The sequence below is a fragment of the Osmia bicornis genome, chromosome 6, assembly GCF_907164935.1.
Source record: "Osmia bicornis bicornis chromosome 6, iOsmBic2.1, whole genome shotgun sequence".
NCBI classification, from domain to species: Eukaryota; Metazoa; Arthropoda; class Insecta; order Hymenoptera; family Megachilidae; genus Osmia; species Osmia bicornis.
The window spans coordinates 4,859,492-4,872,053 of record NC_060221.1 but is presented as its reverse complement, the minus strand read 5'-3'; positions in this window follow the sequence as shown (position 1 = coordinate 4,872,053).

Here is a 12,562-nt window from a genome sequence, read left to right as displayed (position 1 = left end):
ACGGAAGCCAGGCGACACTGGTTCGTGGCCAGGCTTTCGGCCGGAGCTGTTAAGAGTTGGGAGCGGCTCCGTGACAGAACTGGTCTTAGAACGGCGCGGCTCTCAGGCTGAGACCTCCGCGCCACGCCGAGTGGCCAGACCTTCCGAGATCCGAGGCTCGTACAAGCCACGATCGTACCCTAAGTTACGCCAACTTTCCATCGGATCGGTAAATAAGGATCGATCCTCGTCGTCGCGTTTCGTCGCGGACGATGCTGCGGTAGCACGTTCTGCCTCGCGCGAAATTAGTCCCACGGTACCACCCACTCCCTCTCTCGCTTGCCGACGACAACGATAATTAATGTTTCTTTCGCCTGACGCTGGTGTAAATTATGCAAAAGTTAACGCGTCGCAGCCAGTTCTAGCTTGCAAAACCGTCCCCGATCGTTCGTTTTCGCGCGAGCTGCATCGATCGGCGCGTTTTACGACGGATCGTAAACTATATTCGCGAACAACAATCGATCAGATATCATTTGTACGCGCCATGGTACAAAGTATCAACTTTTTTTCTACTTCCTTTTTATCATCGCGGTTACGTAACGCGAAGATCGGCCGATTTATCTCTTTCGCGCGTGTTTCGCGAAAATTTATTATCTGCGGGCAGCCGGTTCGGGGAATCCGGAATCGGCACCGATTTCGCTGTAACCGATTTTCGACGATCATATGCCGATCGGTCGGCCGAAATAAACTTGTCCGGAGGAAAGGGTGCTGCCGATGGTATTTATGCGAGCCACGGCACGCCAGTGTGCGCCGCACGAAAGCCACAAGGTCGGTTCGCATTAATAAAACAAACACAATGTACGACGCAATTCTGCATACAAGTAGGCTGTCCGTCCCCGAGGCGACGGTTACCACGTACGATCGACAGCTACTATCTCGAGAACCTCTGCCACGCCGTTGTCTCAATATTCCTTACTCTTAATCTTCTGCCATCCTTCTATCTCTCGCCACTTCCACCTTACTCACCATCCTCATTCGCCAGCATTCACGGAAACATCGTTAAATCTCTGATCGGCTTACTAAATTATCTTTACACCTATAGCGAGTACCTTTTTAATGCTATCGTAACGAGTTCTTTTTGCTTCTCGGTCTATCATCGATATTATCATTGCGATATAAACTAGAGGCTAATAAAACACATCTCGAAGCATCGAATCGGCGAATGAAGATTACGTTCCGCGCAAGCTACCGGTTCCAATTAGCGCGACGATTTTTGCCAACGACCGCCGCTGCGGGTAATTTCGAGATCCATTTATAGAAGATGCCACACCGCGTTATTATCCAATGCATTCGTAATGGGCAACCCGAGTTCTCTAATGAATCGGTCGTGAATCGGTCCGGAGAAACGGCCGATACGGCTGTGTGTTCTCGGTACCGTCGCGTCCGCGTCGCGTCGGTCGCGCGATATCCTCGACGCCCACGCCTGAAACCGGGACAAATTCGCCCAGGCTACGGGGGATCGTGTGCCGGTGAAAAGCGAGCAATCGCGAATTCTGCACGCACCATTTTCTTCCCCGTCTACGACGATCTGGTTCTGTCGATGACGTAACGATCGCTCGAAATGTCGTCGGCCTTCCGAGCATTCGTTCCCTCTAGACTCGGATGGAATCCGAAGATCGACTCTTTCCCTTCGCTCCTTCGCGTCCCTGGCACGTTTCCTCATCAACGTTTCGTAAGCTTCGGATACCGAGCTACCTTTTTCTTCTTCCTCCTCTTGTTTCGACCAACATTTTCCTCCTGATTTTTGACCGTTCTACCGACCTCTGTTTCCAGATATCCCAGCGCGAGGTAGCAGAAGGAAAATCGCAGAAAGATAAACAAGGTGAGATCTTCGATTCTTTTTTTTTTTTTTTTTTGTTGTACCCGTTTACGCAAGCGAACGCCGTCCGTTCGAGCGGATCCGAGGCGAGTGCTCGTTAAGGCGTCTCTCGTGGACATCGATGACGTCGTCATCGGACGGACATTGCGACACGTAGCGACAGCTTGCACCGTGCTGGACATCCTTGACTACTCGTACATGCCATAGAGAAAAAAAAAGAAAAGTGATTTCGCGAGGCGAAATCATTCCGATGATTAGGGATGGGACCAACTTCCACAGGTATTCACGAATCCATCTCTTTCCTTACCGGGAATTTGTCCCGTGACTGTTCGATCGGGAACGTCGAAATATTTTCGCGACTATTTCAGCGCGTGGGCAAACAGCTTACGAATCTGACATTTTGCGAAAGAACGCGGTGTTTTTGCTAAACCGAGTCGAGAGATTCTTTTCGAAGCAGAAGGCGTGTGCACGCGGCCGATGATGTAGTCGGATGGAAGTTGCGACACGAGTCGCGTAGCTCGCACGGATGGCGGCCATCCTTGACGACTCTTGGCTCGTTCCAACCACGGTAAAACTCACCGTGCAAGACCGCACACGCCCGACTGACTAACTCGTTTCGATCCGATCGCGAACCAACCGATTCTTCCGAATATTTGTCACGAAATAAAAAGAAACAGAACAACTCTGACACCTTTGTTTCTAACGATTCAACACGTTCCGCGCGTCAGGGCAAACGGACCACTCGAAACCCCGAAGACGAGTAATTTCGAACTCGACGACTTATTTGGTCGTAGACCATCGAAATGACTCAACTTTGTTCGACGTTCGTTTGGGACAACGCTTCGTAGGAAACTTCCTTCCTGTTCCACGCTTGACAAACTGTTTTTCATCGATCCGGAAGGAAAGTTTTCACGAGGTCCGATTGTAGGAAGCTCGATTTCGATTGCCGTCCGACACGAACGAGCCAAGTTTTCGACCAACGGCAGCGTAAAATTAGTGGAAACTTACCGGCGGCAGTAAATCTCGCAAGAAAGTCGATCTCGCTGACCCTGATTGGACACGACGATGTCCACGGACAGGCACGGTATCGAGGTTCGTTTAATTTCCTAAGAAAGGTGACACACGCGGTGACAAGAATTATTGGCCACTCGTGCGCGTCCTCGCACGGTTGACCATCAAAAATTTGAAACTACGTTAACCTTTTTACCTTCTACTTTTCCCGGCCGTTGCGGAACGCGGTATCAGCCACGATAATGACGAAACTGACGGTAATCGATGATTTCTATCGTTCTTACCTTTGCCAGCTGCCATTCTCGAAAAGAGGGAAGAAGCGTGTAACCGTGCGTGTAACGCGTCCAGGAATTACGCGTGTCCGATGCATATTTCGGCGCGAAGGCTAATTAGCCGACACGGTGCGTACAAAAACGGCCACGCTGCAGCAGATCGGCTACGTAGATAGAGAAAATACTCGGAGCAGGTGAAGTTCGTCGGTCGACCTTGCGTTCAACGTTGGCTTTCGAGTTGGTAATTTTACGCTGAGAATTGGGGCTACGCAGCGTGCAGAAGAGGTGTAACCGTGCCACGGTGAATCCGATCGAAGGGTAGGCTAACTTTGTCCAGCTGATGCGAAACGCGGTCGTGGGCACTTGCACGCGTTTTACCTATCGCGAACCGGTTACATTTTTCCATCTCTCGGAACGTAATACGTCAACGAGTCGACTTTTCTTTTTTTTTCCCCATTCGACGCTCTGTTGCGAATGGAATGCAAAGAAAATTTGCTCGGTTGCGATTCTTCGAATACAAGTAAAAAGAACCCGCTTGTTTCCCGACGAAAGTGAAACACGCGAATCTGTTTCATTCGAATCGGACGAATTGGTATTCGGGTCGAAGCGGCGTTATAATTAAATCAACTGGTTAGAAGAAAGAAAATAAAAAAAAAAAAGAAACAGTCCGTACGATAACGATCGAAACGAACGTGGACTTATAGCGACCGGTCTGGCTAACGCGAGTACTCTGCATTTTGTACTCGCAGGACCTTTGACCAGCGCGAACAAAATAGCGCATAAATTAAAATGGCACATTTTATCGCGTCGAAACGAGTTCAGCTCGAAGGAGGCCTCGGTGACACAGTGAGCGTTGGGCGTACTTTTACCTACCTGTGTGCGTACGCGTGTTACGGCTCTTCTGACACCTGTGGTAGCCACTTGCCTATCACGCGTGCACACACGCACCTCGTTCGAATATCGCGCGACACCGTTCACTTTGCCGTGCCACGATACCAGGCTTCGCTATTATTTAAATAAAATGCTTAAAAAACGATCGATCGAATGATCAATCGCTTCATTTGCTTAAAAGTTCATCGGTTAGTTAATGCTACCCGTGCTGATTATAACTCGTGTCTAATTAAAAAAAATACAAAAAAATTCGCAAGCTTTCAACGATCACCTTTTTACCATGCCGTTTAATGTCAACAACGGAACCTTGACACACGGCAGTCGAGATGCATACCTGTCGTCGCTTTGAACCACCGGGAAACCTCTGACAAGTTACGCGTTATCGTATTACTAATATCTATGTTTCGTTTTCCAACACCGCTGTCCGTCGATGTAATTGGTAGCGGTGGATGTAACGTTAGCAGCTACATAATTGCAGCCGTTCGGCCGGTGAATATCGCTAGGCTCGCAACCGACCATTACGCTGCCGTTTCGAGTATCGTTAACGCCCCGTTAAATGAGCACGACTTTATCTCTCTGCCACGTCGTGCACGGAAGCGTTCGAATCCCCCGTTAAACGTCCGCGTTTGTCGTCCACCGAAACGGCCACTCTATCCCGCGGAATTCGCGTCCTCAGCTCGAGCGGAGCGGCGTGGAAACGAGTCGCTTGGCGACCTTTCGAAACCGTACCAGGGATTGCTCGATCACGGAAAATCCGTGCTCGAGTTACATATTTACAACGCAGTCGTCGAGTTGTCGAGGAATTTTACGTTCCGATCGGCGACGCGGTGCGCGACTATTTACAGCTATGAGACGCGGTCGACGAGGAGGAAGAGGGGAGGAAGATATGCAGATCGTATGGTAATCGCGCCACGAGACGAGCGCAACCTGTGTCGCATTGCACCTTGGAGAGAGGAAAAAAAAAGGAAAAAATACCAGAAACGGGAAAGAGCGAGAGAAGCAAAATGAAAAAAAAGAATTGCGATCTAAAGTCGACGGAAATTTTCGAGATCGACGGTTGCGCGCGTCGATAAGGCTCGCAGGTGAAAAGGGGGCGCGATAATAAAAATCAACTCCTTTCGCACACCCGCATCGAACGTATTCTCGATCGCTTTTCCATGGATCGCGATCCTGTTATTCGCGAAAATTCCTCGACGCCCTCGATCCGCGTATTTCGCGGCCCGCTTTCACGATTTTCCACCGCGATCCTCACCTGGAGACGAGGAGAAACTGGTTCGCGCTTACGTTGGCGTTTCTCGCGGTCGAAAGGACGAGCCAACGCGAGTGCGGAGAAAAAAGAGAAGCGTAGAGAACGTTTTACGAAACGGGAAGGGCAGGTCATGTCACATATACCGGATTTTCCGGTATATCTAGAGGCAGTAACTAAGCGCGCTCGAGGGAACAGGTACGCGGCGCAGGAAGCCGGTACATACATACTTAACTGCCCTACGTACAGCTACGTATCACGCGTTCGTGACTTTTCGCGATACGCGTTTTGAATTAAACGACTCTTGTTCTCGCGCGATTTTGCACGCGGGGCAAGTGTCAACGGACAACGCGACCGGCACGACCTCGCGACGGGACCGGCTTCATTCTCGACTCGCTCGAAATCGCGATCGTTCGTCGACTTATCATTTTCCCTCCAGCGATTATCGTCGTTTGTTTTCCAACGAGAAGCGATATAACTCGTGAAAAATTTATTATCAACTAATTGTAAGCGCCGATCTCTAATCCGATCGTTTAATCAACGAACTGCCAAAGAGGACGATAAATAATGTTTCGCCGCGTTACGTGACCGCGTCACGTGCAAATTGCGCATCGAGATACAAGCGCGGTTAATAATGAATTTCTCGGAAGCGACAAAAAACAGCAGGAAACGTTCATTAATCGATATCCAGTTGTTGACGTTACAGGTGTGTTGTACGCTGTAATCACGGTGGCTAGATACGCGGAACGTATAGTTTAGCCGCGTACGTTTACAGGTCAGCCGCACTTTCGTTCTCAGCTGGCCGATCGCTAGCATGCTTTCTTGCTTTATGGGTCATCCTGACCAGTCCGAATCTACGCCAATTAGAAAGGATGCCGAAGCGGAACAGAAATGTCGATTACCTCTCTCTCTTTATATCTGAACGAGATGATTTAGCCGCGTGGTTGTTTCGACAAACGAAAACGGTTAAAGATGTTTCGCGAACGCGACCGTTGGCTAGGGTTTAATCGGTGGATTAATTATTTATGAGGCGTGTTTCATTCATTCGTTAAACCACGGTCCCAAGATCATTATGACGCGATAATGTCTTAATTAACGATGGTTAATGAATCCCTATCGCGGGATCGTTTTGCTTTATAATGCGCGACCGACCAGCCGGACGGACTCTAAACGGCGAATTAACCCACGGTTAATAAACGAACCGAAGGAAGCACGTGCTCCCATGGATCGCTCTCGTACAGGTTACGACCAAGACCCGCATATTTCCTCAACGAGCTCTTCGTGGTTAACGCATTTAGCTCCGGGTAGCAATCGTGCAATCTCTTGCAACCTGTCTGCCTCCTGTGCTGCCTTCTTTTATTTCCCTTTATCCTCTGCCCGGCCACGCCGTTTGCCGCCTGCCATGCCTTCCCTTTCCTTCTTCTCTCGGTTCGCCAAACGAGTCGAGAGCTCGTCGAAATTGATTAAATTCTCACTCGTCCGAATCTTTCCTGTTGCCGTGTGTGTTTTTTCGATCGACACGCTCGATTCTCCCCGCGGCTCGCGTCGAAACGCGGAAAGAAAGGCGGTGGGACAGAAGATAAGGACGATTCGGCGTAATTAGTAAGAGATACAAAGATTGCGCGGGAGGGTTATTTAACTCTTTCGTTATTTCGAAGATTTTACTCGTAACATTCGAAGGAAAGACATCTACGAATAAAATTAGTCGAAGAAAGTTATTCTATTAACGGTCGTTTATTAATTTAGATAAGATGATAGAGAAGTCGGTGGTAACGAAATCGCGGCACGCTGAATGGTGGCAAATCGAGCTGGATAGAACCAGTCGTACACGTTCGACTAAAATGGTATCGCGAAGCACTTCATTAATTACTCTCGAGCTTCTTGAATCGCCAGACTGGTATTAGTTATTTCGATGTGCTAGATCCGTGTTTATACGTGGCATACGGTCTAATCGAGCAATAATTAATGGCACTAGACGCGAATGAAATCATCGTAACGTGCCGTGACTGATTGCGTTAGGGTTGCCGGGAATCAAACATCGCCACTCGATGCCACTGCAACTATATAAGATTAATATTGCCCAGTCACGATTCCCGCGAGACGTTTCTAACAACGTTCCTTACTCTCCGTACCCGGTATGCTTACTAATTACCCTGTCTCTTAATTAATAGAAAAGATTAACGAACGATCGGCGAATGGAAGAGTCGATTCGACACCAGATAACGACGTCCCGACGAGAAATTGATGTCGGTTACCGTGCACCAATGAAAGTTACCTTCGAATCGGTATTCCAGTAACCGTTCAGCCTGTTCGATCGTAAACGAGCAGCGTGAAATCAATAACGATTCAAGAAGCGGAAGATAATTTGAAAGATAATTGGTTTGATCGCGTAATTAGCCGGTACGAAACGATCCAGAAGAAAGAAAGAAAGAAAGATTGTGAAAGAAAAATGAAACGATCGTAGACAGGTTTATAAATAGTGTTTGATTCACAGGACGGGCCGACGATTCGGAGATTCACCCTCGTGACGAAATATCTTTCTCGCTCCTTCTGTCCCTCCTTCTCTCTGCTCGATAATTCTATTATGTACGGTTTAATGTACAATTAACCGATCACTTAGGGCCTGACGTTACGCCGAGTCACGATGTCTTATTAAGTCTCTACCACCGGGTAGTCTCTCGACCACGCACGGTGGCAACCGGCGCAACGGGAGCAGCTCTGGTGCACCAATCCGACCAGCATCTATTACACTCCCGGTCTCCGCTTAACGATCCGCTTCTACTTCGAATCGCGATTTCGATCGCCGCGGCCAGGTCTCGATGATAAGAGAAATATCGAACGTAGGTAGAGACGTCAACGCGCATCGACTCGGTTAGAAATAGTCGGACGAACTGGATACGCGTAACGAGTCGAGTTAGCCGGTGTAACGTCTCGAGTTGGCGCGAATCGTCGAGCACGGATCGGCTAATTTAAGAGTCCATAAAATTGGCCGGTCCTTTGGTCCCTTGTCTCGAGGTCCGATCCCTCTTTCTCCTCGGAGTGCCCCACCTGAGACAGGGGAACGTGTATCGACGGCTCCGTAACGGACCCACACCGATGATATTTCAGTGTTAATTGCGCCCGGTATCTACCGTTCCGAGCTCTCCCGGCTGACTTCTAATCTCGGGTTCATTAGGGAGCCCGGGGACGAGCAGCGAACTATTTTCAGATCGGGACACACGAATGGTAGTAGTAGCTTCGGAGTTCGCCGCGGTTCCAGCAGCCTCGAACGACGACGTTCAACCAGCACGAAGAGGAGGATGAGGATAAAGGAGGATGAAGAAGAGGTGGAGGTAGAGCTTGGACGATGCGAAGCAACGAAAAGCGGAGGAGGGTAGAAGGAGGGTTCGAAGGATGAGTCTGTACGAGCGAAAACAAGCCGGCTGTTTCGTACGTGTGTGGAGGATGAAGAAGACGGTGGCGTACGAGGGGAGAATAAGGAAGACGAGGAGGGACAAGTGCCGGTGAGACGAAGACGCGACGCGGCACGGCCATCCCCGATTTCCATTTTAATTGAACTCAACGCAACATCATACTTAATGCCAGAAACGCGTCAGAAGCTCCAATTAAACGGCGACGCCATTTCACTTTATCTCTCCGTACACTCATCCCGATTGCCCTCTGCCGATCGTTCTCGGCTAACCATCGATTATTTAACCGGCAACGGTCAGGATGAAGCAGGAGGTGGAGAAGCATCGTCGCCTGCATTCGTGCGACCGCGTACGAGCTTACGCGATTTATTTATCTACCTTCCTGTGCCCCGATCGCGTGTCACTCTCGGCCGATTTACCGGAAGGCCAGCTTCTTACGTTTACGAGAGGTTCGCGTGAACGTCGCCGTCGCAGACGCGTTGCTTCGTGCCACTTTTAAATTACGAATAAAGGATTTCGCGCGATAACGATTTCGATGCGTTCACGCGTTCCCCGAAACAAAAACGAACGAGATCTTCGCGGTAATTAATTCACGGACGTTTATTAAAAGCTCGTTTATCGCGTCCGCTAACCGTTCGATCCGATCCGATCGTCCGAAAGGAAAAGTATGGAAATCGTTAGCCGTCTCTTCTCTTTCTCTTCGACGATCCGCTTCGACACGCTTCGCAGTGGGACATAATACTGTAAACATCGCATAAATTACGGGATCTCGTTTTTCCGGTAAATTAACATAATATTGGTTAATAAAATGGGTGAAAATAAATGAAAATGAAAGAGAATCATTGCGATTTCGTTCGAGAGTTGAAACTCGTGGCAAGTTTTACAACAGGTAGGAAAGATAAGCTCGAAGATCGGGCGTTTCTGTTTTTCTGCTTGTCGTCGTGCGGAAGGTAGGAATCGGGAGGAGAATGACGTCCTGGCGCGGCGCGGCGACGATGGCGACGACGAGGAACTCGACGCGAGGAACAACGCGAGGAGGAGGAGAATCGCGAACGGTAGAAACGTCGAGGCTGCCTCGTGCACGGCTAGCAAGTTGATTTATTGACAGGAAAATCTAGTCGTCGAGTCGAGTCGAGTCGAGTAGTTTCGGCTTACCTCACCGACCTGCCTTCTGCTCGTCTCGTCTCGTCGAGCGTGCGATGTCCTTCGCTCGAAAAAGAGAGCTCCGCGGCGACTCGTTTCCTATCTAGCCGAGAGAATCCTTTAAAGAGAAAGAAAGAGAAAGAGAGAGATGGAAGGGAAGCCGAGATATTTCGCCAAATCAACGCCGATGATGTCGAGAGTCTGCTTTCGGATAGGAAAAAAGTGTCGCCGAGGTAAGAATCTCGGATCTCTTGACAGCTTGAAGTATCTCTCCCGAAAGGATGCTGCAAGATTTATTTTTATTCCCGCGCTTTCCTAAAAACCAGCGGCTCCCTCTTGGAAATTAACATTTCCAGCGGTTTCGGAATTCGGTAAAAAGATAGCGGGACACAGCCGGGATGTTTTTTACCGTTTACGCGCGCGAAAGAGGAGCGCATCAACGCCCGTTTCGTTTCCGATGGAAAGACCAGCCGGACCGGACCGTGAAAACAACAACGAACTCCCCTTTAATTTCGTTTCTTCTTGTTGCCGATCGTTCCCGAGGGATGCGCCGCTAATGGATTTTTCAGATTGAGACGCGCCTCGCTCGCACGCGATCCGACCGACTCGCCTAACTTCACCCTTTCCGCTCGAATCACGTGCTTTGCAACTCGATTGTCATCTCTGCTTAACGTGACAATTACGTGCACACACCGTTTACACTGATTTCGACCTACCGCTTGATATACGTCAGAGGTTCCGATGAATTTCTATCTAGCAAAGTGAAACGAGAAATCGAACGAAGAGAGAAAGTGTAAGGTAGGAAAGGAACAGCTTTCGATCGATGGTAGTAGAAGCGGCAGCAGGTTGCAAGATGCCTGGAGGTTGGAGGATGCATCGGTTCGGATGAGAGGAGCAGGCCGCCGTAGGCTACCGGTGTTGGGCAGCTGCAGGGCCGGCGCGGCGTAGGACCGGTGGTGGTCGGCTTTTTCTTTCGGTCAGCGAGCAACGATGCTCGGCGATCGAAGGCGCGACCAAGCCGAAAAATCGGCTCCGTTCGGCCCTCGTCTCGCGTTCGGCTAGGGGCGAAAGCATTGAGATGCAGAGAGCGTTGGTGCTACCGTGCGATGGTCCCGATACCGCCTAATGGACCGTCCCCGCCCCCTTTCTCCCTTCGCCCTCGTCCTCGATCTTTCTTCTCCGCCTCCCAGCACCTTCCACCTCGCCTCCTCCGCCACCACCCTCGCCATCCACCTAGCTCTTTCGCTTCCTCACCCTCTACTTCTAACGCCACTTTTAACCTCCACCTCCGCCACTCATACCCTTTTCTTCTTTCTTACTCCCTCCCTTACTTCCTCGCGCCCGAACCATTCTACTCGACTCGACGCGTCAACGAGAAACTTTTTCACGATCGACGATAATGTTGTACGTTATCGGACATCGGATCGGGTCACGAGTTATCGCGATGCGTGTAAGAGGAGGGATAAAAAAAGCTGGTCGTCTACGCACCGTGAGTTTTATGTCCGCGAAGAGGGTTGTTGCGCACACGGTAGCAGGGCTATAACCGCGTCGCGGCATCATTTATATTTACGAGACACCGCGAAGTCGAGCCGAAGCCGCATTGTTACTGCCCAAGGGCCTTATAGCCGCCGTCTGGACCTTATAGGGCCGCCACCCCGTCTCTTTCTTTCTTTCTTTCTTTCTTTCCTTCTTTCTTCGGCCAGCATCGCCCGAGCGAAACCGTTCTTTCACGCTCGTCTCTCGGATCCCTCGATCGACGTCCAACGGATTTATACGCCCCGACGCGATTATTCCACAGTAATTTTCTCTCCAAACTACGGCGACGAGTTCGATACCTCCGACGCTCCGGATCGCGTGCTTCGATCATTTTCAAACGGGACGAGCAACGTTCTTCGGGCTGTTATAAAACAGCAAGGGAGGAAAGATTTACCGCGTCGCAACGGTTCGCGCCAATCAGCCACGACACGGCGGATCGGCCGAGCAGATATTTCACGGTTATTGCCAGATAAACCACGACCTTAGCGCCGTATGTACCGTCGTTTGGGGAATAGACCGCATCAATGATGCAACGTTCGAGCTAGCAGCATCGGACGAACGTTTGTCTTCCTTTACCAAGTTTATAGTCCTCTGCCTATCAGTCGCGTTATTATTCTCCAGCTCGTCGCTGTAATCGCACCGTTTCACAACCCTTTCAAACATTTTAATCTTCCCTCGAACGATTGCAAATAGATACGATTAAAATTCGATTAAAGTTGTAATAAAGCGAACGGTTATAATGTTTTCTATCGTTCCACCCCTCAAGATTTTTTCGAGGTCACGACGAGATGGCAGGGAGAAGTCAGCAATGTCAAAAAGCGAATTCTCCTTTCCGGCTCGATCGTTCTCCGGCTGGCCGCGTTCGCGAAACAAGAGGGTAGTCATCGACTGTAAAGACATCGACTCGTACTCGAGGGTGGCTCTCGTGAGTGCAAGTGAAGGCAAGGGCTGCGCATTTCTGCTGATCAGCCTGCTGAATCCCGAGTTCCTGATGGGGTCGTTGTTGCCGATCGAGGAACAGAAGAGACAAGGGAGAAACGACGAGTTTTAAACCGCAACTCGATGTCTACTCGTTCCTCGATCGTAACCAACCCACCCCGCTACTACCACCCCTGGGATTTCGTTGGAAACGACAGGGGATCGACGATGAAACGCGTGCGAATACACAAAAATTTGAAAATCAAAGTCTTTCTCC